Source organism: Lygodium microphyllum, chromosome 1 (genome assembly GCF_053477565.2).
Source record: "Lygodium microphyllum isolate KBCC chromosome 1, Lygodium_microphyllum_v1.1.10, whole genome shotgun sequence".
Lineage (NCBI taxonomy): Eukaryota > Viridiplantae > Streptophyta > Polypodiopsida > Schizaeales > Lygodiaceae > Lygodium > Lygodium microphyllum.
This window is the reverse complement of record NC_141135.1, coordinates 87,640,033-87,664,729: the sequence shown is the minus strand read 5'-3', so window position 1 is coordinate 87,664,729 and position 24,697 is coordinate 87,640,033. Positions and strand designations below refer to the sequence as shown.

General features: G+C 39.8%; 1 pseudogene; it reads left to right on the top strand.

Moving 5' to 3' along the window:
* The first annotated feature begins 311 nt into the window (after positions 1–311).
* LOC148041371 (uncharacterized) lies at positions 312–4,576 on the top strand (annotated as a pseudogene).
* The last annotated feature ends 20,121 nt before the right edge of the window (positions 4,577–24,697 follow it).

Sequence of the window (24,697 nt, the reverse complement as noted above, 5' to 3'; positions counted from 1 at the left end):
CTTTGTTCGATCGAAATAACACTTTTCTTATATGCATCATCTCGTCTTGCACGTTACGTCTCTCTATTTTGGGCTTTCTTTTTAGTCACTCAATACTTTTCATCGTTCTTACGTGCATCTCCCTATTTTGATTGTCACGCGTCTCAACTACGCTCGTCTTGTTCATGGTTTGCAGATTCTGCGATCTCATCTTATTTGTTTTCTCTCGAGATACAGGCACGGCCAATTGCATAATTGTTAACGGATATCCATCTGGCCAACGTTCGGTTCCCTTCTTCCAAGGACAAGGCTTTCCTGGGTGGAAAGCAAAGATGATGCTAATTCTTGAAGGTGACGAATTATTTGATATTGTTTTGGGTGACCTGTCTTGCCCAGTTCAACCTAACAATTCTCTAATTACTGATGGCCCATTATTTGAACAATGGAAAATTGATCATACTGATTGGATTCGTCGTGACAAAGCGGCTCATCATTATATATTGTCTGCACTTCCTGACTCACTTATGTTGGATGTCTTTCATCTGGAAACCTCTCATGCTGTTTGGGAGTATCTTATCTCAACGTTTGAGAAGAAATCGGTCACCAAAATTTTATATCTCCAAACTCGTTTGAAGAATCTTCAATATAAGGTTGGTACTTCTATGCACTCTCATATCGAGGTTTTTAAAGAAATTATCAATCAGCTTGGTGCTGTCGGTGCTCCTGTTGCTAAAAATCAGATTGTTACTCAACTTCTTCATACCATCAAAGATCCTTTATATGACAATATCATCACTATTTTTTCTAAGAAGGATGATATCCACTTTGACAAAGCATGTATATCTCTTATTGAATATTCTCAACGTCATGAGCATCATTTGGAAAAATCTGATGTTGTTTTGGTCACTCGCGAACAAAGGGATTTTGATGCTGCTTTTATTGCTTGCAAGCGTCCCCCTTCACGTTTTCAGCATGGTGGATGCCCTAATCAAGGTGGAAAATCTTCTCGTTTTGCTTATCCTAACAAACATTGTTCTTATTGTGATAAGAAAGGCCATGTGACTTCTGATTGCTGGGCATGTCAATATGATGAGGAGCATGGAGTTACTACAAAGCAACCTCGCTCGTCCAAAAATTTTCCTTCTTGTAATTATTGTGCACATACAGATCATCCATCTCGTCGTTGTTATAAATGCAGATATGATGAAGAACGTTCTCAAGCTTATATTGTTCAACAAACTACAATTGATGATGATCATACTCATCACGAGCTCAATTTCGTCCATCATGTTATCTCTCTAGAAAAGGTACTTCATGTTCATGATGGTTCTCTATTCATCGTTGATTCACGTGCCACTGGAAACATGACATACCAATCGCAGTGGCTTCACAATTATCATTCTCTTCCTGTCAAGAAGTTTGTTTACCTTGCGGATGATACGACTTGTCAAGTCAAAGGAGTGGGTGATTTATATCTGAGGACTATTTCATCCACTAGAATATTAAGAGGAGTTCTTCATGTCCGAGATTTGCAAAGAAATCTTCTTTCTCTTGCTCGTCTAGTTGATCTTGGTTTGTTTGTTGGCTTTGATCATAATCAATGTCGTATAGAGAAAGACGGACATACTATAGTAGTGGCTCCTCGACATGGTAATCTATTTGAGCTATCATTGAACGATACAGTTGCAAATGTTGTTACTACCCCTGGAGATGCAGATTGCAAATTATGGCACCAAGGATTTGCACACTCTCATTTTGCCAAAATTCTTGATCTTCATCGTCATGGTCTTGTGCAAGGTATGGATCTGAAATCTCATCCATGTATGGGAATATGTGAGTAATGTGCACTTGGAAAACACCATCATTTGCCTTTCCACACTTCTACTTCATCACATTCCTGTGCTCTCTTGGATTTGGTTCATAACGATATTTGCGGTCCTTTTCCTGCCTCAAAGTCTCAATATCAATATTTCTAGGAGTAGGCATCCTACCAACGATATGATACTACAAAACAATTTGAACATACAACGTATTAAAACACACTACATAATGAAGTGAAACAAATTACAAAATTTAATTTAAAAAAAGAAATCAAATAATACTTACAAACTCAGCCTCCCATGACTCCCTGCCACCCGATCCATAATGTGACGATCCTATGGTTGCCATCTGGATACGTCGCGCCTCTGCATGCTGGCGACTTGTCATTTTCTCCGCTGCTCTCTTCTTGGCCTCTTTTCCACTCCTTGCGGTGGCAATTGGGTGGTTGGCCATATCCAGGGCGCCCCTACTCTTGTCTCCGCAATGACTCCTTGGCGCGCGCCATAAGGTGAGACCTCTTGTTATGAAGCGCGTCTCTCAACTTTGACCGTCCCCAATCATCTGAGAATTGTGAATTCTCGGGATTAGGGTACCTTTTATGTACTGCCCGCCGCACCTCTTGCCACAAACCATTTTTTTGGTGCTTGAAGGGAATCATGCAATCTTTGTATGTGGCATGCACGACACTCCTCAAGTAGGCTATCACTTCCCTCCCCTCAAAGTCATGCAAGATACCACCAACATCAGTGATAGAGTAGTATATTTGTGGAGGCTCATCTCTCTCATTTTCCGGTGAGGGTGATCGAGAGCCACCACCTAGGCAACCCCCAAAAATCCCTGGACCTCCTCGTCCTCCCGCACCACTCTCCCTCCTCCCTCGACGTGCACTACCCTCTACCTCACTCGATACATGTGCTTCTGCAGATGTACGTGCTTCGGCCGATCCATGTACCTCAGCTGATCCATGTGTAGGCAAAGATGTGATAGGTGTCCCAGACAAAACACTGAAAACCTCATTTGCAGTGGGAGAGCGACCAAGATAATTGGTCATCTCCCCCATGAATTGCTCCTTGTTAAATGGGGTGCTGGAGGATCCAGGATTCCACATCTACACAAGAAAAATCATATTACCCTGTGTAGATAAAACATATTACATACAGCGTCTATACCTGCGTCTCTATGCGCGTCTATACCTGCGTCTCTGTGGGCATCTGTCAGCGCGTGTATCATCGCGTGTACACTGCACAACACACGCGCTCAAAGATGCGCCCTCGGAGAAACATTTTTCGCGTCTATATCTGCATCTACACTGAGATGTAGATGCGCTATCAGACGCGCTCGGTCGGCTGATTTTAGGCCGACGACCGCCATTGATGATTTACAAAATGCAATACATAATGGAATCACAAATCCTAAATACACAGACACAATAGAGAGAGGAAGAGAGAAATAGAGAGAGAGAGAGAGAGAGAGAGAGAGAGAGAGAGAGAGAGAGAGAGAGACTCACCTTGGGTGTTTGGTGTGGTGGGTGGTGGCGCTTCTTCCTTCTCCTTCTTCCTCTCCTTGGTAAGTTACCCTCCCTTGATGCTTGCTTGCTTGCTTGCTACTTCTTCTTGTTCTCCTCTCTTTTGTTCTCTCTTTCTTCCTCTCCTTGGCTTTCCTTTTTCCCTTCTTGTGTGTTTAAAATGAAATAAGAGGTGAGTCATGAGGAGGTGAGGCATGAAGAGACTAGGTGAGGCATGAAGAGACTGCATGTTGGCTAAACTCAAGCTTCAAAATCACAAAAAACGCAAAAAAGGAAAGGCGTAGTTTGAAAAGAAATGATTTAAGTATGATTTGAATTTTGACGTGTGCGTCTATTTTTGCGTGTATATGTGCGTCTATTGTTCAGGTAGACGCCATTATAGACGCGGAAATAGACGCGGAATCAGAGAGGGAGAGGGAGAGGGAGAGGGGAGAGAAGAAAACATAATATGGAAAGGAGAGAGAGAGAGGGAGGGAGAAGAAATGAGAGAAGGAGAGGAAGAGAGCCAAAGGAAATGAGAGAGGAAGAGGAGAGAGAAAAAAAGAGAGAATGAGAGGAGAGAGAAAAAGAGATAAGATGTTAAACATAATAGGCAAATAGAGCAAGAGAGGATATGGCCCCTGCACGACATCCACATCTGTGCACGACATCAACCGCGACTGGCCCCTGCAGCATGAGGCCTCCTCTATGCCCTACTACAAAACACAAACCAGATTGCCATCAAGACGATTGTTGCATGCATGCAATCGCTTCCTTGCGGAAGTACTTTCATGAGTGGTTTCAAGTTATATCTAGTAGAACAAGCTCCTTACAAAGTCAATTGAGTCTCTCATCGTCGACTACCTCAAGAAAGTATCACAATTTATCTTGCATTACCCAAGGGACAGGTATGGTGGGCAATTGATGATGAAGGATATTCAATGGTGTCTTTCCGCGCCAGCAATATGGGCAGAAGCTGCCAAGAAAAAGATGAGGAAATGTGCTCAGGAAGCTGGTATGGTCAAGGGAGTGTCAAGCAGAACATGCTCAGAGGATACTAGCCCTCATCTATTAAGAGTACTTCTGGAGCCAGAGGCTGCATCTTTGCATTGTCTCCAAAATTTTAGATTCCTATCCATCAGAGAAGGAGAAAAGTTTGTTGTGGTTGATGTGGGCGGAGCCACTATTGATTTGCTGGTGGGTGAGGATTTGCAAAAATCTGAGGTTGATGCTACAGCATTAGATGCGACCTTATTGTGGCTTCAAAACTAATGAATGATCTACATTTTAATAATTATCCTTGGACCTAATGCCAGTCCGGTTGTCCAGCTCAGTTGTGAAATGGTCTTGGTCGAAGTTGCTTATATTGTTAGCCCATGCTAGTACCCAAAAAGTGTCCCCTGATTGATAGCTGTCTTTTTACAGACTCCTCTACCCTGTAGTGTTCTGACTTTGCATTGTAAGCCTTGTGTATTCCAACCTCCCTCCTTGTGTATTCCAACCTCCCATGCCAATGAGAGAGGGAGAGGAGAGAGAAAAAGGAATGAGAGAGGGCAAGGAAGGGAGAGGAATGAGAGAGATAGGAGAGAGAAAAAAGAGAGAGGGAAGGAGAGGAATGAGAGGGAGAGGAGAGAGAAAAGGAAATGAGAGAGGGAGAGGAGAGAGAAAAAGGAATGAGAGAGAGAGGAGAGAGAAAAAGGAATGAGAGAGGGCAAGGGAGGGAGAGGAATGAGAGAGAGAGGAGAGAGAAAGAGAGAGGGAGGGAGAGGAATGAGAGGGGGAGAAGAGAGAAAAGGAAATGAGAGAGAGAGGAGAGAGAAAAAGAGAGAGCGATGAGATAATTTGCTTATTGATTCAATGTGTATTCCTAATTCTATGGTTTTTATCATGCGCACACGTGCATACTCAAGAATCAAGAGTCAATTTTAAAGCTAAATTGAATTTTCCATAATAAAAAGGAAGTATCTTTTATCATCTTCAAGTACATAGAGAAATTACGAGATACATATTGCAATGCTTGCTACTAATTGTAAGGTTTATGTCGCTTGCCGCTAATTACTTATATTAGGCTTGTCAATTGGAGGAATTTCCATTCATTAGAGAGCAATGAAAAAGTAATTATTAACTCTATTTTTTTAATTCAATGATTCAATGTGTATTCGTAATTCTATGGTTTTTATCATGCGCACATGTGCATGCTCAAGAATCAATTTCAGGTGGTTAAATAATTTTAACTTTGGTTTTTTAATTATGTGAATTGCTAATTTTAGGTGGTTAAATAATTGTGTGTCTGCTGGCGCGTCTATATTAGCGTCTATTTGCGCGGATATATAGACGCAAAATTCGCGTCTATTTACACGCACGTTTACACACACTTATAGACGTTGTAATAGACGCGCCCGACTTTGCGCGTCTAACATGCGCATCTATGCCTCGTTTCTGTTGTAGTGATGACTTCTGTAAGGATCAAGGTATTCATCATGAGTTTACAGTTCCTTATTCTCCTCAGCAAAATGGTATTGCTGAGCGCAAAAATTGCACTATTCTTAATGCTATATGTTGCATGCTTATACACTCTGGTTTGTCTCGAAAGTTTTGGACTGAAGCACTTCTAACAGTCGTTTTTATTCAAAATCATCTTCCAACAACTGTACCTGCTGGTAAAATTCCTATAACAATCTGGACAGGGAAGACACCTTTAGTCTCTCACTTTCGCACATTTGGCTGCATTGCTTATATTCATGTGCCCAAGGACATTCGACATAAGTTGGATCCTCCAGGTTTGAAGGTTATTTTTCTTGGTTATTCAGATCATTCCAAAGGTTACAAATTTTATGATCCTTCTACTCAAAAGGTTATCATTAGTCGTGATGCTATATTTGATGAGAAGACTATGGTGGCACATGGTCGTCAGATGTTTCAGATGATACACAGTCTTTGCTTAGTGCATTTCCTTACTTGCTTTGTGAGTCTACTAATTCTGATGATCATAAACCTCCTTCACCTCGATTGATGAAAATTTGGAGATATATGTCGATCTTCCTATTGAGATAGAGCATGGATTCTATTCTATTGAATATGATGTCTTTGATGATGCTATGTATGTCCAAGAGGATCCAATATTATATATGGAAGCTATCAATTCGTCTCAAAGGGATCAATGGCAAGAAGCTATGCAAGCTGAGTATGATTCTTTAATCTCCAAAGGTACATGGATTCTTACTGAACTCCCCCCAAATCGTGTTCCTATCAAATGTAAATGGGTTTATAAAACCAAGACCAAAGCTGATGGCTCGTTTGATAAGTTCAAAGCACGACTTGTTGCAAAAGGTTACTCGCAGATTGGAAGAGTAGATTATAAAGAAACATTTTCTCCCGTTGTGCGCTCCACAACTGTTCGTATGCTTTTGGCTTTTGCAACACTATTTGATCTAGAAATTCACCAAATGGATGTTAAAACGGCTTTTCTCAATGGAGATCTTGAAGAAGAAATCTATATGGAGCAACCTGAAGGTTTTACGATTGCAGGAAAGGAGCATCTTGTATGCCAGCTTCATTGTGCATTATATGGATTGAAGCAAGCCTCTCGTGCTTGGTATATTAAGATTGATCAATTCCTCACATCTAAAGGTTTTGTTGCATGTTTTGCTAACCCAAATATTTATATCAAAAGGGAGGACAAATGTTTTATTATTCTTTCTCTATATGTTGATGATACTATTCTTGTGTCAAATAATATTGCTTTCTTGGATGCTATGAATAAGCTTTTATCGACTGCATTTGAAATGGTGGATCTTGGTGAGATACATTCTTGTTTGGGTATTCAAGTTCAACGACACCGACAACAAGGCGTTCTTCTTCTTCTCCAGACAAAGTTTATTAATGATATTGTTAAGAAGTTTGGGTTGACAAATGCGCACTCTGCCCCAACACTCCCATTATTTCGAGATCTACCAAGGGTACATCTACAACATGCAATGAAGAATCAACCATTCATCAACCTTTTGCTAATCTTGTTGGTTGTCTTCAATTTATTGGTTTAAACACAAGACCAGATATTTTATTTGCAGCTAAATTTTTGGGACAATATCTTTCTTCCCCTTCCACTATTCATTGGAGTGCTGCAAAACATATTCTTAAGTACCTCAAGGGTACTAAGGAGTTTGGTCTTATTTATTGTTGTCGAGAGGATTCTTCTTTATCTTTTTCAACTTCTCTTGACCTTATTGTATATACAGATGCTGATTGGGCAAGTTCACATTTATCCATGCGATCTACAAGTGGAAATTGTTTCTTTATAAATGGATGTTTGGTTTCTTGGTCCAGCAAGAAATAACTGGTGCGTAGATCGGATGCTGTACACTCGCGTAGTGAATGCCCGAAGGTCCCCAAGAACAATAGAACTCTACTTTTTGCACAAAATTCAAGGTAAAAAGCATGAACGACATGAACAAGAGACCAATTGGGTGCAATCTCCCCCCATGCCTTGTGTGAGCGCTCCACAAAGCATGTATTTTATGTATTAATCATCTTCAAGCTCAAATAATAGCCCAAATTACAAAATAGCAAGCTTTTAGCTTTTGAATTTGCTTTAGCACAAAATAGGAATAAAGCTAACGGGCGGTGCCCAAAGAGTCTAGCATGCCCAATACAATGTCCAAGTACAAATAACATAATCGTGCGCCCATGCGCATACAAAATAATAATAAATATCCAACGCCTCAATAAATAGGCGCGATAAAATATAGGTGCCATGCCTAAGGTATGCGCCCATCAAAATATAAATGATAAATCGAATACTCACTATCCTCCAATGCTTTCCTCCGCCACTGCTGCTATCTCTACACATCAACTGAAGCATTCACAATCGTTAGTAAAATAATACAATTAAACCGACAAAAGTGAATACCTAGCAGTCTTCAGCTACATAAATAAATCAACTGGTTAGAAATCAATCCTAACCTTAATTTATTACGAGTGCGCACTCTAAACTCATAAACATTTATTAATTTAATATGCATTTTGCGGAATCACCCGCTATGGAATCACCCATGTACACACTAAATTAATGAAACGCCCGAAAAGGATAGGCGTCCCCATCAACTTCTCGCACAAAGAATCCACTTTGTGTATGCACCCCAGTCATCAAAGTTTACGAAATCCACCGTAAAACCTCACGGAATCCACCGTGGCACGGAATCCACCGTGAAATATGCCTCCTGGCATCATACCCCCGGGATGGGATAGCAATTGACCTCAATTGCTATTAGCTCAATGTGGAGCTAACAGAGTGGGGAAAGCATTTAAGTCTCTAGCGTGCATCCATTGTGCTTCTTCTAGAGGATGGTTCTTAAATTTGACTAGATATCTAGAATATCTTCAGCTAGTTGTAGTGGTCATAAAGTCAGTGTCTATGATAGCTTCAGGTTCATGTATTTCAGTCTCTTTCTCTAACAAAGGTGGGTTTTCATAAACAGGGTGTACAGGTAATTGGCCTCTAAAGGGTCTTAATAAACTAATGTGAAATGTGTTGTGAATTTTCCAGTGAGGTGGTAATTCTAATTTGAATGCATTGTCATTAATTTTATGAATGATCCTAAATGGTCCATAGAATCTAGGGGCTAATTTAACAACTGGATGTCTATCTACACTTTGTAATCTACGTTTTTCAATTTTCAACCAAACATAGTCATCAACTTTGAAATTCATTGCTTGTCTTTTCTTATTGGCTTGTTTGGTATATGATTGTTGGGCTTTGGCAATCATGGCTTTAACCTCATCAAAAATAGTATTATGCATACTAGCAATATTATCAGCACTCTGAATTCTATTTGATAAAGATGCAATAGGTGTAGACAATCTATAATCATAAATCACTTCAAATGGTGCTTTCTTTGTAGATGTGTGTGGTGTATTGTTATATGCAAACTGTAATAAATGCAAATGTGTATCCCATGTCTGTGGTTTAGAAATAGTGTAAGCACGTAAAAGATCTAGTATAGTACTATTAGTAGCTTCTGTTTGTCCATTAGTTTCAGGATGAAATGCAGATGAGAAATCAATTTTTGTGCCTAGGTTAGCAAACAAAGTAATCCAAAAGTTGTTACAAAATCTAAAATCACGATCAGAAATAATAACTTTTGGTAATCCATGGTTAGTGAAAACAGTTTTCAAAAATAATTGTGCTGCTTGTGATGCTGTTAAAGTTTTCTTACATGGAATGAAATATGCTTGTTTACTAAACCTATCTACTACTGTCCAAATCATATCATGGTTAGATTTAGTATTAGATAAACCAGTAATAAAATCCATAAAAATTTGTTCCCATGGTCTTGATGGAATAGACAAAGGCATAAGTAATCCATACTGTTTACCATGATGTCTCTTAACTCTTTGACAAATCAAACATTCAGAAACAAAGTTAGATACATCAGTGTCCATATGCGGCTAATAAAAATCTTCAATTAATGTATGTAAAGTAGATATGATACCTCTATGACCTTGATATGGAGGACAATGAATCTCATTCAAAACAAAAAATCTAAATGGAACTGTAACACATAATCTCTTTTCATAAAACATAAATCCATCATTATAAGATAGTGAATCAATAGGAATCAAGTTATTTTGAACTAATTTATTCCAATCAGCATGAAAAGTAATGTCCTAATGATAAGTATCTTTCATAGGAATCAAAGAATCAAATGATATAACAGAAATGTTATGAATGGCATGTCTTCTACTTAATGCATCGGCCACTACATTTTCTTTACTGCGTTGATATTGGATAATCGGATGAAAACTCTGAATAAAGGCTGCCCATTTGATATGTCGATTAGATATTTGGGATTGGCTAAGTAAATGTCTAATACTTTGTTGATTGGTCTTAATCATAAATTCTGAACCCATTAAGTAGTGTTTCCACTGTCTTAAGGCTTGTACCACAGCTAATAATTCTTTGTCATATGTGGAATGTTTCAGTTAGGAGGGTTTCATCTTACAACTAGAATAGGCTATGGGATGATTGTCCTGCATAAGTACGGCTCCTATTCCTGATCCGCTAGCATCAGTCACACTACTAAAAAGAATGGTCTATTAAAATCAGGCAATTGTAAGACATGAGCATGGGTTAATGCATGCTTCAATAAGTCAAAGGATTTCTATTGATTATCGGACCAATGATAAACAATACCTTTTTTCAGAAGTTTGGTCAATTGTAAAGTAAGTAATGAAAAATTACGCACAAACTTCCTATAGAAACTAGCAAGACCTAGGAATGATCGTAACTCATGCACATTTTTAGGTACAGGCCAGTTTAATATTGCTTCTATTTTCTTAGGGTCAACCTTAATTCCATCAGATGATACAATATGACCTAAATACTCAATTTCTGTTTTAAAGAACTCACTCTTTTCTGGATTTGCATACAGTTGATTATCTTTTAATAACTGGAAAACCAATGACAAATGCTCATAATGTTCTTTCTCATTTTGACTAAACACCAAAATATCATCAAAGAAGACAATAAAAAAATACTGATATTTCAAAAATATACGATTCATCATTCTACTAAATGTAGCAGGTGCATTAGTCAATCCGAAAGGCATCACTAAAAATTCATAATGACCAAATTGTGTCCTAAATGCAGTCTTGAATATGTCAGACTTATCTAGTCTCACCTGATAATAACCAGATTTAAGGTCTATTTTACTCAATATGGCAGAACCTTGCAGTTTATCCATAAGGTCATCAACTCTAGGAATTGGATACCTATTCTTTACAGTGATCTTATTTAAAGCTCGATAGTCAATGCACATACGATAGGTATTATTTTTCTTCTTTACTAACAAAACATGTGCACCAAATGGAGAACTACTAGGTCTAATCAATCCTCTATTTAGTAATTCCTCAACTTGACTTTGAATTTCTTTTTGCTCTATCTGGTTATGCCTATATGGTGCTTTACAAGGTGGTTGGGTACCAGGAATCAAATCTATTTTATGGTCTTCTGGACGTGAAGGAGGTAAACCAGGTGGTAGATCTTCTGCAAAAAAGTCTTTAAAGTGTGCAAGAAATTTTTTATGCCTAGGGTGTATATGATTTTCTTTAACTTGCAGTTCATTCACCCAAATGAGATAAGATTTACTACTTTTGCGTAATGCTCGTTTAGCTTGAGTATGCGAAAGCAGTGGAAAAGCATTAGATGCATGCATACCATACAATGTAATATGTTTTCCTTGAAAATTAATATTAATTGAATGTGTGGAATAGTCTATATCAGGGTTATGCTGATGACGTCAAGGCATACCTAAAATAATGTCACTAGACTATAATGGTACAAATAGAAAATTTCTTCTTTCAGTGTATTGACCAATTTGAATTTCTAAGTCATGCACTTCCTGTGTACCATTATACCTAGTGCCTAAGAATGCTGCGGTTTTCGAATCTAGGGTTTCAAGGGACCCTAAATTATCCATAAAATGGGGTTTGTTCAAGGATGGGAAAACTTGGCTTTCCCCATACAAAACTTACTAATGGACTTAGTTAGTTATGTAGAGCATGAGTCCTCTGTAGAAGATACTCTATGTGATGAAAAGAGTAGCCAATTAGTGGTTACCCCATCCTCTAATACGATGGCATGGGCTGAGGTTCACCTTGGTGTGGTCTCTACCCAAGAGAAATCATGTTTAACCATCCATCAACTTAGAGGGCATGAAACAAGCATGTTGGAAACTAGGCTAGTTATGGCATCAACAGGTCATCATGCTAAAGCCATAATGCCATGGGAAATTGCTGATATACGATGGAATATGCTTGTGATTGAAACATCTCGTGTAATGGGCCACCATGACGACATAGTAGGCATCACAAGGATATTAGAAGCCCTAGCTATCAAAGGAAAACCGTTGCTTAAATGACACGGTTCCCAAGTTTTATGTAGTGGTAATTATAAATTTGCTTTGGAAAATGACCAAAAGCTCTTATATAAACCCGTTATGGACTTTCCTTTTAAAGGGAAAGGTATGGAAGACCCTCTAAGAGGGTATCAAAATGACATGTTGAAACTTATAGGACTCCCTAGACCACTCAGTGAGTTGGCAGAAAGGGATGTTAATGAGGATTTTAACCCCCCTACACTGAAAAGGGTGGGGATGGAAGAGGTTAAAGATCCTAAGAGGCTGGACCCAGATCATGATGAATATGAAGATTTTAATGATCCGGTGTTGATCCCAAAGGGAAGGACTAAATGTCCTCCTCTTTATAGGGATTTCCCAGTGTTTTATGGGTTGCCAAATGAGGATCCGATGATTCATTTAAGAGAATATGGCCTAACTTGCATTGCAAGTGGGTTCAATGATATACATCATATGCTCGTATTCCCAAGTACCCTAAAGGGATAGGCAAGGAAATGGTACTAGAGCCTCCTAAGAGGTCGATCAAATCATTTGAGGAGTCTTGTGATAGATTTCTAGATGAGTATGAAAAGAAGCTCCCTATGATTCAGGTCTTAGGGCAGCTTATGCAGTTTAGACAGGTGTCTTATCTTTTTGTTAAAGAGTATGCTAGAGCCTTTGATAGTACTCTTAGGCTTTGGCCAAGAAGAGCCAGTGCATTACCAGATGATGTGCTATGTGAGCTCTTTTTGAATGGCTTAGAGATTAATACACAAATTCAAGTGGGTCTGTAGAATCCTAAGTCGTTAAGGGAAGAAAAAATGCATGCCATTGATTATGAGGGTCATATCCAGAGATGTTGGGAAAACTTTTGGAGTTTTCCCCACTCAGTACAAGTGCATCCTAGCTTTCAACCATTTCTGCAAGAATACAGCTCACTTGTTGATACCAAGGCAGCCTATGAGGGGAACCTTGGTGGCCAAAATCCTATGAGTAGTAATGACATGCCCCTCAGTGAAAAGGTTCCAAGCCATGTAAGCCCCATTAGGACTTGCAACACTTCCATGAGAGGTAGTTGTGATGACAACATGGATAGAACCAATGAGCCTATGAGTGTTGATAAGCATTCTGTGTGTGGTTCTAGTTTTGTTGCTAGTAAGGCTCTTGAGAGACCTTTGGTGTCATAATCATGCTTCCGGGTGGATGTTGTTCCCTTCAGTGAAAGCATGGTTCTTATGGGAAAAAATTTGCAGTATGGACGTAAACAAGTAAATACATCTTTTGTAAAGAGGATGCAAAATGCTAAAAGTCCACCTGTGCTTCACAAAGGTCATAAGGATGTGAGGCCATTTGGCCATAGGGATAAGTTTGCATTGAGTTCGTTAGACCAGTGTAGCAAATTAAGGGAATGCAAGAATATTAAGGGAAATGTGAGATGGGTTTAGAGACCTAAAATCTCCAAAAGTATGGTAGGAGTGTTGGATGCAAGGCCAAGGATACCATCTGGATATATTTTGGCGAACCTCCAAAAGGATAAGACTGGATATACATCTGACAATATACACTGCCTTGGGACCCACCCATGTGATGTGCGTAGGCTTGAAGCTCTACCTAGTTTGGCTTGCAGCACTGATTTATGTGAAAACCCAAATAGGGGAGGTTTGAATGAGTACAAAGTTATGATTCTTTCTCCCAAAGGAGCCACTCAGCCGCTTGAACGACTATTTTATTCGGATGACAATAAATGTAGGACATGCAAGCCCACTGAGGCCGTTCATTCAGCTCATAGTGCCCAAGAAGGGATCGGTCTTATTGATGAGTTATTTGTGGAAAGGCTTGGACTTGTAGCTCTCCAAAAAATCTAAGATCAAAAAATACAAGATCAAGCTTTTAGCTAGCTTGCATGAGTAGCATGGGGCTAGTCAACCTATGATATGCTATCCTTGGCACCCTGGGTAGTCTGATAAGGTGTGATGTATATGCCAAGGACATCAGTATTATGTGGACTAAAATGACCTATTTAGTTTTAAGCTAGGAAGGCTAGCTACTTTGGATATTACGTCCAGATTTCGTTAGCCCAAGAGGGGCGATCAGTTTTTTTTAGTGAGATGTTTTATTTCATTAGGCCAAGAGGGCCAGTTGTCTATTTAGTACAGGTGCGGTTAATGGTTTCTTGTTTTAGTTCTGTGCTAGACAGGTTTGAAGAAGAGCTTGGAAGGAGCCTTTGTTGCGTGGAAGCTTCTTGTGGCTCTATCCAGGTGATATCTCTCTTTTTATGAGCACTGTATTTTTATGCTATATGTGTCTGTGTACTTGTAGGGGATTTTCTTTTCTTATTGGGGACCGACGTCCAAGGCATGAAGTCCCAGGTTTAGGTTAGGTATGTCTGAGGGAGGTCTGAGTAGTCGTTGCCTCCTGTAAAGACATTGCCAGACATCGAAAGACATGTTTTAGAAAGTAGTCCTAGTGACCCTGTTCTGCTAGCCTACTAGGTAGCCATTCTAGGAGTTCTTGTTAGTTGTGAGGCAGCTAGCGAAGACTGTCGAAGAAAGGAAAAGATGATGATATAAGAGAAAAGAAACCCTGAATATCTCAAAGGACATAGATATATACAAAGGTGTGTAAAAATGGGTTCTACCTCCTATAAAAATAGAAAAGAAAGAAAAATCTATAAGAAGTTGATCATCGCCTTGCGAAGGCCTGGTAGGTTCCTAGGGACGAGTCACCTAGGACCGATGCCTTGTCTTCCTAGGGGTGGCGTCTTGCTGGAAAAGAAGAAAGTAAGGAAGGTTGGAGCGAAAATAAAAGTGAGCATCAGAAAAGGATTAAGTGTCGCCTTGCGAGGGCTTGGTAGGTTCTTGGGTACCGAGACAGGACCTAAGGCCGATGCCCTGTTCTCCTTTGGTCACTACGCTGAGCTCCCTCCTTTTTACATGCCCGAGTATGGAAAAATAAAAAACTTAAAAGAAGAAATGTACTAAAAGAAAATACTTATTGATCAAGCTATAGGAGTCCTCGCCTAGTAGGAGCTCCTGGTTATGTTGTCCTTAGTTAGGTAGGTAGTTCAGACCACCACTTAGGGCGACCTCTTTGATGGTTCTTTTTAGTTTGGCCGTGTTGGGGCAGTCGGTTAGTGACTAGCTTCAAACCTTCTATCAGATTATGCTAGGCCTACTCCTTGTGGATGTCATGCCTTGGTTTTGTTAGGGGGTAGGGTGAGCATTGTGCTATGTTTAGTATGTATCTATTTTGTATCAGCTTAATGCTTCCTTTGGTTGTTTTGTGCAGATTTGTTGTGGGATTCGACGGGCTGAGTCGGCCTATCCAGTGGTCTCCAATGAGAGCAGATTTTTGAGCCCGGGATTGCCTAAAAATTGCCAAAAATTTCAGAATTTAGGGAAAAAATATTTAACATCGAAGGCGGCGGCTCCAGCTCTAGGACGATTTTAAGCACCAAGTGAAAGACGACTTTTAAAAGGCGCTCGAGCGACACTTGTGGATTTTTGATAATTTTTTCAACTACCATGCGGGTTGTCACGAGTTTCCAGTCAATGCGGGATGTCAAGCTGGACATGCAGAAATTTACAACACTCAAATCGGAGCCATGACTGGGAAATGGCCACGAATCGGGCAAGATGCGAAAAGGTGGACTAGTTTTTGGCCAAATTGGGTAGTGCCTTTTGGAGCCTTTGACCTCCCCTTCAAAATTTTATGCATAGAAGATCAAAAAGCGTGACATTTTGTGGAGATATGGCATGCATCAAACGGCCGCATTTTGTGCCATGATCATGATGGGGGTGATCATCAAGCTGAATACAACCTACCCAACTGACAATGGGGGGCAACTTCTCCTTCCTTGCTGGTCCTATCGCCGCCCTTCACCTGTGAAATGGTGGACTAAATGAAGAGATGGAAATATAGTATTTCTCTCTCCTCCCTCTCTCTCCCTTAAGGGGCTGTTCTTGTGTGCAAGAGGAAATGAAAAATGGTGAAGGAAAGCTTGTCCGTTTGGGACCGGATTGTTTCCGGGTTGATGTAGACATGAAGATTGCTGATTGTGAAGATCCTGGATATTGATTGTGGGTTGACCCGCATTCCCGCACCAAAGCTGAGATCCCGAAACACAAAACCTAAGCAGTAATGCATTTTTTATGAAGGAAAAATGAGTTTTTATGCTATTTGATTGATGAAACATTGTTCCCATGGGTTGATTATTCATTATGATGTTGTTTCCTATACATTTTAATAGTTTATAATCTGAAAATCAGAAAATCATAAGTGATATGGCTGAAATTAATGTTATAAAACCCAAAAAACACACGTTTAAGGGGTAAAAATGGGGTTTTTGCAAAATAAATGGGAAATATGAGACATAACACCTACAAAACCTAAGATTTTGCTGTCAAGGAACCTAAGGGCCACAACCCACAATCAATATTAGTTTCTAGTTATTTTTTATTGAAGAAAATAGAGGAAAAATACCAAAAAATGGTGGAAAATGGGTTTTAAATGGGAGAAAATTAGAAAACGGCAAAAAGGAAAATTCCAAAAAATTACATTGTGTTTGTGCAAAGTATAATGAAGGTAAAGCACAAGATTGGTCTCGGTTTACCCTCATTTCTATGTTTTCATTCACGTTTATCACTTTCTTTGTAAGTGTACACATAAAACGACCCTTCCACCTATCAACAAATGCAAAACATTAAACGGTAGGGTGAGAGGGGAGGTTGAGCATCAAAATATAAACTAAAAAATTTTGATTTATGTGTTGCATCATGCCTATAGGACGTTGTTTTAAAATAAATGGAAAGGCATCATGAGCGTAAGGCTTAGTGCCTTTTCTCATTATATAAACGCTAGCATGGAAATCATGAAAAGACTGGTTTTGCACGATGCACCATGCTGAATTTCTTCTTGTTGTGCACTAAACCGTTCATATTATGCACTATGCATAGTTCATGGTATCAACGGAAAAGCTCCTGGACTGCATAGCAATTGTTTTCTTAGAAATTTGACCCACGATTGAGAGTGTAAGGTTATTCCTTACTGTAGGATAGAGGGTCGGTTTCCTAAGGGACTGTTAAGTAAGGACACATGGTATATCTCTTGGATTCGAAATGAAGGGTGGAGTGTGTTCGTTTGTTTTATATGTTGAGCAGCGCATCAAGGGGCCAATCCCTGCAATGTAGAAGAGCTGCAGTGGGGCCACGGTGTTTCTACCGAGAGGTTGCCTCCATGTGCATGATCGTGGCATTGCCAATGTGTATGGGTTCTCCTCTGAGGAGTTTATAAAAAGGGAAACATTAGACTAAAAAACGATGAAACTATAAACGCATAGATTAGGCTTTAGGGAAGTTTGTCCTTTAGCATTAGATTGATGCTCCTGGTCCGCGAGGCCGTGAGGGTGTGTTTATCTGTTATGAGCATGAGATCCGGCTAGTGACATAGCCAGTGCCGGCCCATTTCAGGTCCCATCACTCCCCCCTCATTCTTTCTCTCACTCATTCTCCTCTCTCCTTTCCTTCATGTCTCATTACTCTCATTCTCTTTCTGTTTGTTACATTTCCCCCCCTTTCTATGTATCTCTCTCTCTCTCTTCGTCTCCCTCCCTTCTTCTCCCTCCATCCCTCTCTCCCTTTTTCTCATCCTCCCTCTTTTTGAATGCATTTCATTTCAAAGGAAAAAGAAAAAAGAAAGCACAAAAACAAAGCATCCTCTTCAGGACTTCCCTTCTTTCTCCCTTGCACACTTCTCTCTCTTCTTCACATACGATGACAATAGTGGTGATGGCAGTGAGGAGCTCTCATTCTGTCTCTCTTTCTCTTCCTCTTCCTCTCCCTCTCAAGGAAACAATCTCTCTCACTTTCTCTTTTGATCTCTCTAAAAAATGTTTGCGATAAATGCCATGCTCAAGTCTTCAATGCTTTTTTTTTCTTAGTCTAGCATTGCTATTTGCATCATAATCAACATTGCTATAAGTGTCACTAAGTAAGTGACGTTAATAGCATATCTATCCACATCACTATTGGCTTCACTATATGCATTGCAATTAGCATCACTATAAGCATCACAAATGGAAAATTTGCGATGCTAATTGCAATCTGGATAGTGAGGCCACTATTTTTCATCACAAATCACCTTCAAAACCACCCAATTCCCTTGTAGTGAGTAAGATCATATAATTCACGGGATCTTTAGGATTTGTGGAGGTGGAGTTCATTAAATGATGTGTCCCTAAGGGCATGCATACTCAATCCCTTGTTGAGATTCACTTCATTAGGAAATTAGGTTAAACACTAGTAATCTCTAATTGTAAAGGTAAATTTATTAAGGGACACATGTTCTATACAAGATTCTTCCAAATGACTACTTCAAATGTTTGAACACATGCCACTTCATAAAAGAATCCTTATTGAGACCGAGATCAATAGGAAATTAATTGAAACACTAAAAATCTCTAATTGTAACGGTAAATTTATTAAGGAGCGACTTGTTCCATACAAGAATCTTCCAAATGACTCCTTCAAATGTTTTAACATGTGCCAATCATAAAAACTACCCCAAGATTATGAACACTCAACTAGCTCCTTAGAATTAGGAGAATTCCTAGCCTGCAGCTAACAAATCCATTGAAGATGAATTTCAATCTCACAAAATATGAAGGCAAAAAAACCCTAAACAATCAATCAATAAGAACTTAAATAAGGGAGGAAACGTAAATAAATATGGATCGTCCTTAATGAAACTTGTAGATGAGTACAAGAGTGAACTCAATAAGACTAAAAAACCCATCCTACTTGAGTTAGACTCATTCATGTGATGGTAGAGAAGACATGACTCCCTAGGGATGTGAAGAGAAATCAAGGGAGAACCTAAACATTGATCTTAATGAAAAAATGGAAGATATTGAGATCACTCAAGTACAAAAATGATGGGACCTAAAATGGGCTAGCACTAGCTATGGCACTAGCCAGACCTCAAGCATATGATAGACAATCCCACCACACGGCCTCGTGGGCCATGAGCGTCTAAAACTCACTTTTCACTAAATGCTTATGACGATTTTGCATTTGTATACAATATGTAGTCCAACATTCACCTTCCCTTCTCCTCAGAGGGAGATTCCATAACATATAGGCATAATGCCTCGTAAGACACACATAGGGAAGCACCTCTCGGCGGATTGCCGCAACTCCACTATGACTCTCCTACACCTCGGGGATTAGCCCCAAGATGCGTCGCTCAAACATATATAACATAACGCACAAACTCCACTCTTTCATAATTCAGCGTTCCACGAGATTTTTATTTGCCTCACAAAACTTTTCCCAATGGAAGCACCCGTCTAACCCTACAGCTTAGGTTTCCTGTCCTCTCATCGTCGGTCAAAGTTTATCAAACAAGTGCAATGCATTCCAAGAGATACCACGTGGCATGCTTGATGCAAGGTGAATGACAATTGTGCACAACCATTTTATGATTAAAAAAACCAGCCATGTGAGGTGTGGAAAACAGCCCTTTCATGAATTTTAACTAAGCGTTACGTGCTGCGCTGCTTTAGGGACTAGCACCGGAACTTTCATGCTACTAGTCGCCTATATTTAATTATGGAACGATCCCTAAATTCTATGCATAAAGAGAAAAATCAGAATTTATATCTTTTTAGCAATTAGATCGTCGCACAAACTTCACTCCCCCCATTGTTTAGGTGTTGTTGTGGTGCATAGGTGTAAATGGTTGTTTTGTATCATTTTTGTATGTAAAAAGCGATAAATATAAACTATAATACAAAGGATGAGGCCAAACTAAGGCTTGACCTCATGCTTTAACCTTGCTAAACATTCACGCACATAAATATTGTTTTTCCATATTTTTTAAGTGTAAAAATTCCAATTTCCTCTATTTTTTGCTATTTTTCCTATTTATTATTCATGAAAAATAGGTATTTTCTGATTTATTTGTATTGACTTATCATTTTGACTGAAACTTAACATTTTCTCTGATTTTATTCCATTTCCATTTCTTTTCCCCAACTCAAAATCGAATAAAACCACTAATTTTCATTAAAAATGACATTTTATAGGATTTAAAGAAATAATAATGGCAGATCACGGGTTCTATGTTTCTGTAGTTACAGTGCTCGATCATGAAGCAAACAAGGTTCAAACAAAATTTCATTGCATATGAATAACATTTGGACCATGAAACAACAAAAACAATCAAATCTCTTTGTAAAATTAGAGCATACCGCATGTCTTGCATGTTGCGGGTTTTTTAATAATTATTCTGAGCAGCCCATGGACCGACCAGCTACCATTCTTCAATGTTGAACCTCTTTCCTGATCCTCCTCTTTATCTTGAAGCAATCCGATCAAAGCCGGATAAGCATTCTTCAGCCCCTCTTCTTTTTGATTTCTTGCACATGAATTGTCTCTATGCAGGAGAGAGAGGGAGGAGAGAGAAAGACTAAAAAACAGAATTTCATTCCCTTCATTGTATTGCATGTGGTTATCATCAAAATCTTGCCCTCTCTGCATGAATCAGAGATCTTCCTTGCTCTCTCTACATGATTAAGTATCCAAGAGGCACATACATCCCCAAAAAATGGAGCGTCAATAAAAAAACGCCCCTCCCTGCATCACGACATGTTTTTGTATGTTTTTTTCATTTAGAGTTTCATTCTATTTCATTTATAAAATTTCCACTTAAAAAAAAAACACTTTCACACTACTATGCAAGAGTTTTCAGCTTGTTTGGGGGTCCAAACGGACTCCAATTCGCGATTCGATTGAACGGCGTGGCATGGAAATCTACAAGCTGGGCTCCGTCAGGCTCTTCTCGACTTCTAAATCTAGTAGCCGCTTCAAAACCCCGAACCTTGTGGGGATTAAATGGGGGATCAAACGACCTCGGAATGGAGATTTGAGACTTGCGTTGGATTCTTGACGTCATTTTGCATCTAGGAAAACTCCAGCTCGGCCATCTGCCACCGTTTGATTTCCATGAAAATAATCCCTAGCGCTTTAGGGACTTGCCGCGTAAAATCGTATTGATTGCCACCTCCGCCTTCAATGAAGTCTATTTTTTCCCTGATATTCGTAATTTTTGGCTATTTTTAAGCACTTCTCGGCATCAAAAATCATTTGTCATTGGCGACCACCACGTAATAGGGCGACTCAACCAGTCGAATCCCGCGAATAGATCTGCACATAAACAATAAAAAGGAGAATCAAGCTTATACAAAAAATACACAACACAACACATCACAGCTCATACCCTATCCCCTAACAAAACCAAGGCATGAAATCCACGAGGAGTAGGCCCACCATAATCTGATGGAAGGCCCGAAGCTAGTCACTAACCAACTGCTCCAACGTAGCCAAGCTAAAAAGAACGATCAAAGAGGTCATCCTAAGTGGTGGTCTGAACTACCTACCTTACTAAGGACAACTCAACTAGGAGCTCCTCCTAGGCGAGGACTCCTATAGCCTGATCAAAAAATAGTTTCTTTTGGCACAGGTTTTCTTTTAACCTCTCATTTTCCATGCTTGGGCATGTAAAAAGGAGGGAGATGAGCGTAGTGACCCAAGGAGAACAAGGCATCGACCTGTCTTGGTACCCAAGAACCTACCAAGCCCTCGGGAGGCGACACTTAATCCTTTTCTAAAGCTCACTTTTATTTTCGCTCCAACCTTCTGTTATTTTCTTCTTTTATGGCAAGATGTCACCCTAAGGAAGGGCAAGGCATCGGCCCTGGGTCTGCAGGAACCTACCAGGCCTTTGCAAGGTGATAAACAACAACTGAAGGATTTTTCTTTCTTTCCTTTTCTATTGTCATAGGGGTCAAAACCCCTTTTCACACACCTCCGTATATTTATATATTGTCTTTCAGATTTGTAGGGTTTTGTCTCTTTCGAGCATTATTTTAATAGGCTTCTCTAACTGCCTCACAACTAACAGGAACTCCTAGAACGACTGCCTAGCAAGTTGTAGAATAGGGTCACTAGAACGCCCATCTAAAACAAGTCTTTCAATGCCTGGCAATGCCTTGCAGGAGGCAATGACTACTTAGATCTCCCTCAAACATATTGAACCTAAACCTGGGACTTCATGCCTTGACTGCCGGTCCCAACAAGAAAGAAAACCCTCACCCGCACATATATCATTAATTGCTTAAGGAAAAAACTCCAAAAGGGGAAGAAACCACGTGGAATGGCCACAAGAAGCTTCTTCGCAGCAAAGGATCCCTCCAGCGACTTCGTCAACCTGTATGGCACAATCACTAAAACAACAAAATATTAAATGTACCTGCACCAAATAGTGATAAGGCCCTCTTGGCCTAAAGAAATAACACATTTCACTGCAAACTAAGTGGCCCTCTTGGCCTAAATAAATAGATTATTAAAACCCAAAAACAACTGGCCCTCTTGGCCTAAAGAAATCAGACATTAACTACTTAAAGCAACTAGCCCTCTTGGCCTAACAAAATCAGACATTAACTACTTAAAGCAACAAGCCCTCTTGGCCTAAAATGGATAGTTCATTCTAATCCATGCAATATACGATCTCCTTGGTATACACATCACATCCTATCAAACTAATCAGGATACCAAGGATAGCATAAAATAGGAGGACTAGCCTCATGCTCCTCATGTGAGTTAGCTAAAAGCTTGATCTACGCTATTTGTAAATCCACTAGTCCAAGCCTTTCTATTGATATCTGAGTAATAATGGCCATCTCTTCTTGGGTACTATGAGCTGAATGAATGATATCATTAGGTTGATATCTCTCATCCCCTTGGTCATCATTCAAATGGATTGCTTGTCCCAACTTTCCAGTAACTCCTCCTATAGGGAGAATCATGGATTTATAATCATTCAACTCTTCTCTAATTGGACCATTACATATGTCAATGATACAATCCAAACTAGAAAAAGCTTCAAGCCTAGACCCATCACATAGATGCATCTCATGGCTGCGGTTCTTATTGACAGATGTTGCACTATGGCCTTTAGTTGCATCCTCTTGGGAATCCATCAAAGCATGTCAACATGCAATTCCTGGCCCTTCATCTGACACACCAACAATATTTTTAGGCATTTTGGGCCTCCAAACCCATCTCATATTCGTTTTCATATTCTCAGAGTGCCTCATCTGCCCACGTTGGTCCAATGGACTCATAGTGGATTTATCACCATTACCAGATGGCCTCACAACCTTATGGCTTTTATTTAGTACAGGTGGACCTTTGGCATGCTGCATCTTCTCTACACGAGATGTCTTCCCTTTCCTTTGTCCACTCTGCAACAACTGCTTAGCCATAGAAACCATGGTTTTACTAAAAGGAATAGCATCTACTCAAAAGCATGATTCATCTATAAAGTGGAAAGGTCTCTCAAGAGCCTTACTAGGAGCACAACTAGAACCACTCATAGAATGCTCATCTAAGCTTGTAGACCTAATGGTTCTATCAATTCCACCGTCACAACTACCTCTCATGGAAATGTTGCAAGCCTTGATGGGACTTACTAGGCTTGGAATCTTTTTATCCCCAGGGGATATATTATCCCTACTATTGCCATTCTCTGCTTGGATATTTTGGCTACCAAGGTTCCTCTGATAGGCTGCCTTGGTATCAAAAAGTGAGCTATCTCCTTGTAGAAATGGTTGGAAGCTAGGATTTACTTGTACTAAGCGGGGAAAACTCCAAAAGTTTTCCCAACATCTCTAAATATGTCCCTCATAATCAATGGCATGCATCTTTTCTTTCCTTAACGACTTAGGATTCCGCAATCCCACTTGGATTTGCATGTTAATCTCTAAGCCACTCAAAATGAGCTCACATAGCCCATCACTTGGCAATGCAGTAGCTCTTCTTGGCCAAAGCCTCAGAATATAATCAAAGGCTTTAGCGTATTCTTTAACAGAAGGATAGGACGCTTGCCTAATCTGCATCAGTTGCCCTAAAACTTGTGTCATAGGCACCTTCTTCTCATATTCATCTAAAAATCGATCACTCAACTCCTCAAAGGATTTAATAGACCCCCTTGGGAGGCTCCAGTACCATTTTCTAGCCTCTCCCTTTAGGGTACTTGAGAATACGAGCATCCGATGAATATCATTGAGTCCACTTGCAAGGCAAGCTATGTTGAGATATCAAGCTCCACTCGTGATATGCCAGGGTGACCGTTGTGCATTTATGTCACTGACTTGTCAGTTGTAGATGCGGTTGGTACACCGCCCATGAATAATAGCTAGATGACAGCTATCCTTATCTACTCTAGTTCGTGGCTCAGTTAGTATGCCACCTTAGTTAGTTGTCTTTGGTTTGAGACCCATATATAGGGTTCTTCTATTTCTTTGTATTAGAGTTCTTTTGGCTTACACAACTAAGAAGAGGAAAACTATTTTCAGCCTCCACCCTTGTGTGTCTTCCCCCATTGTGCAAGCAAGAAAGCTACAAGTGAGACTCCTTCCTTCTCTCCCACAATCTTGACA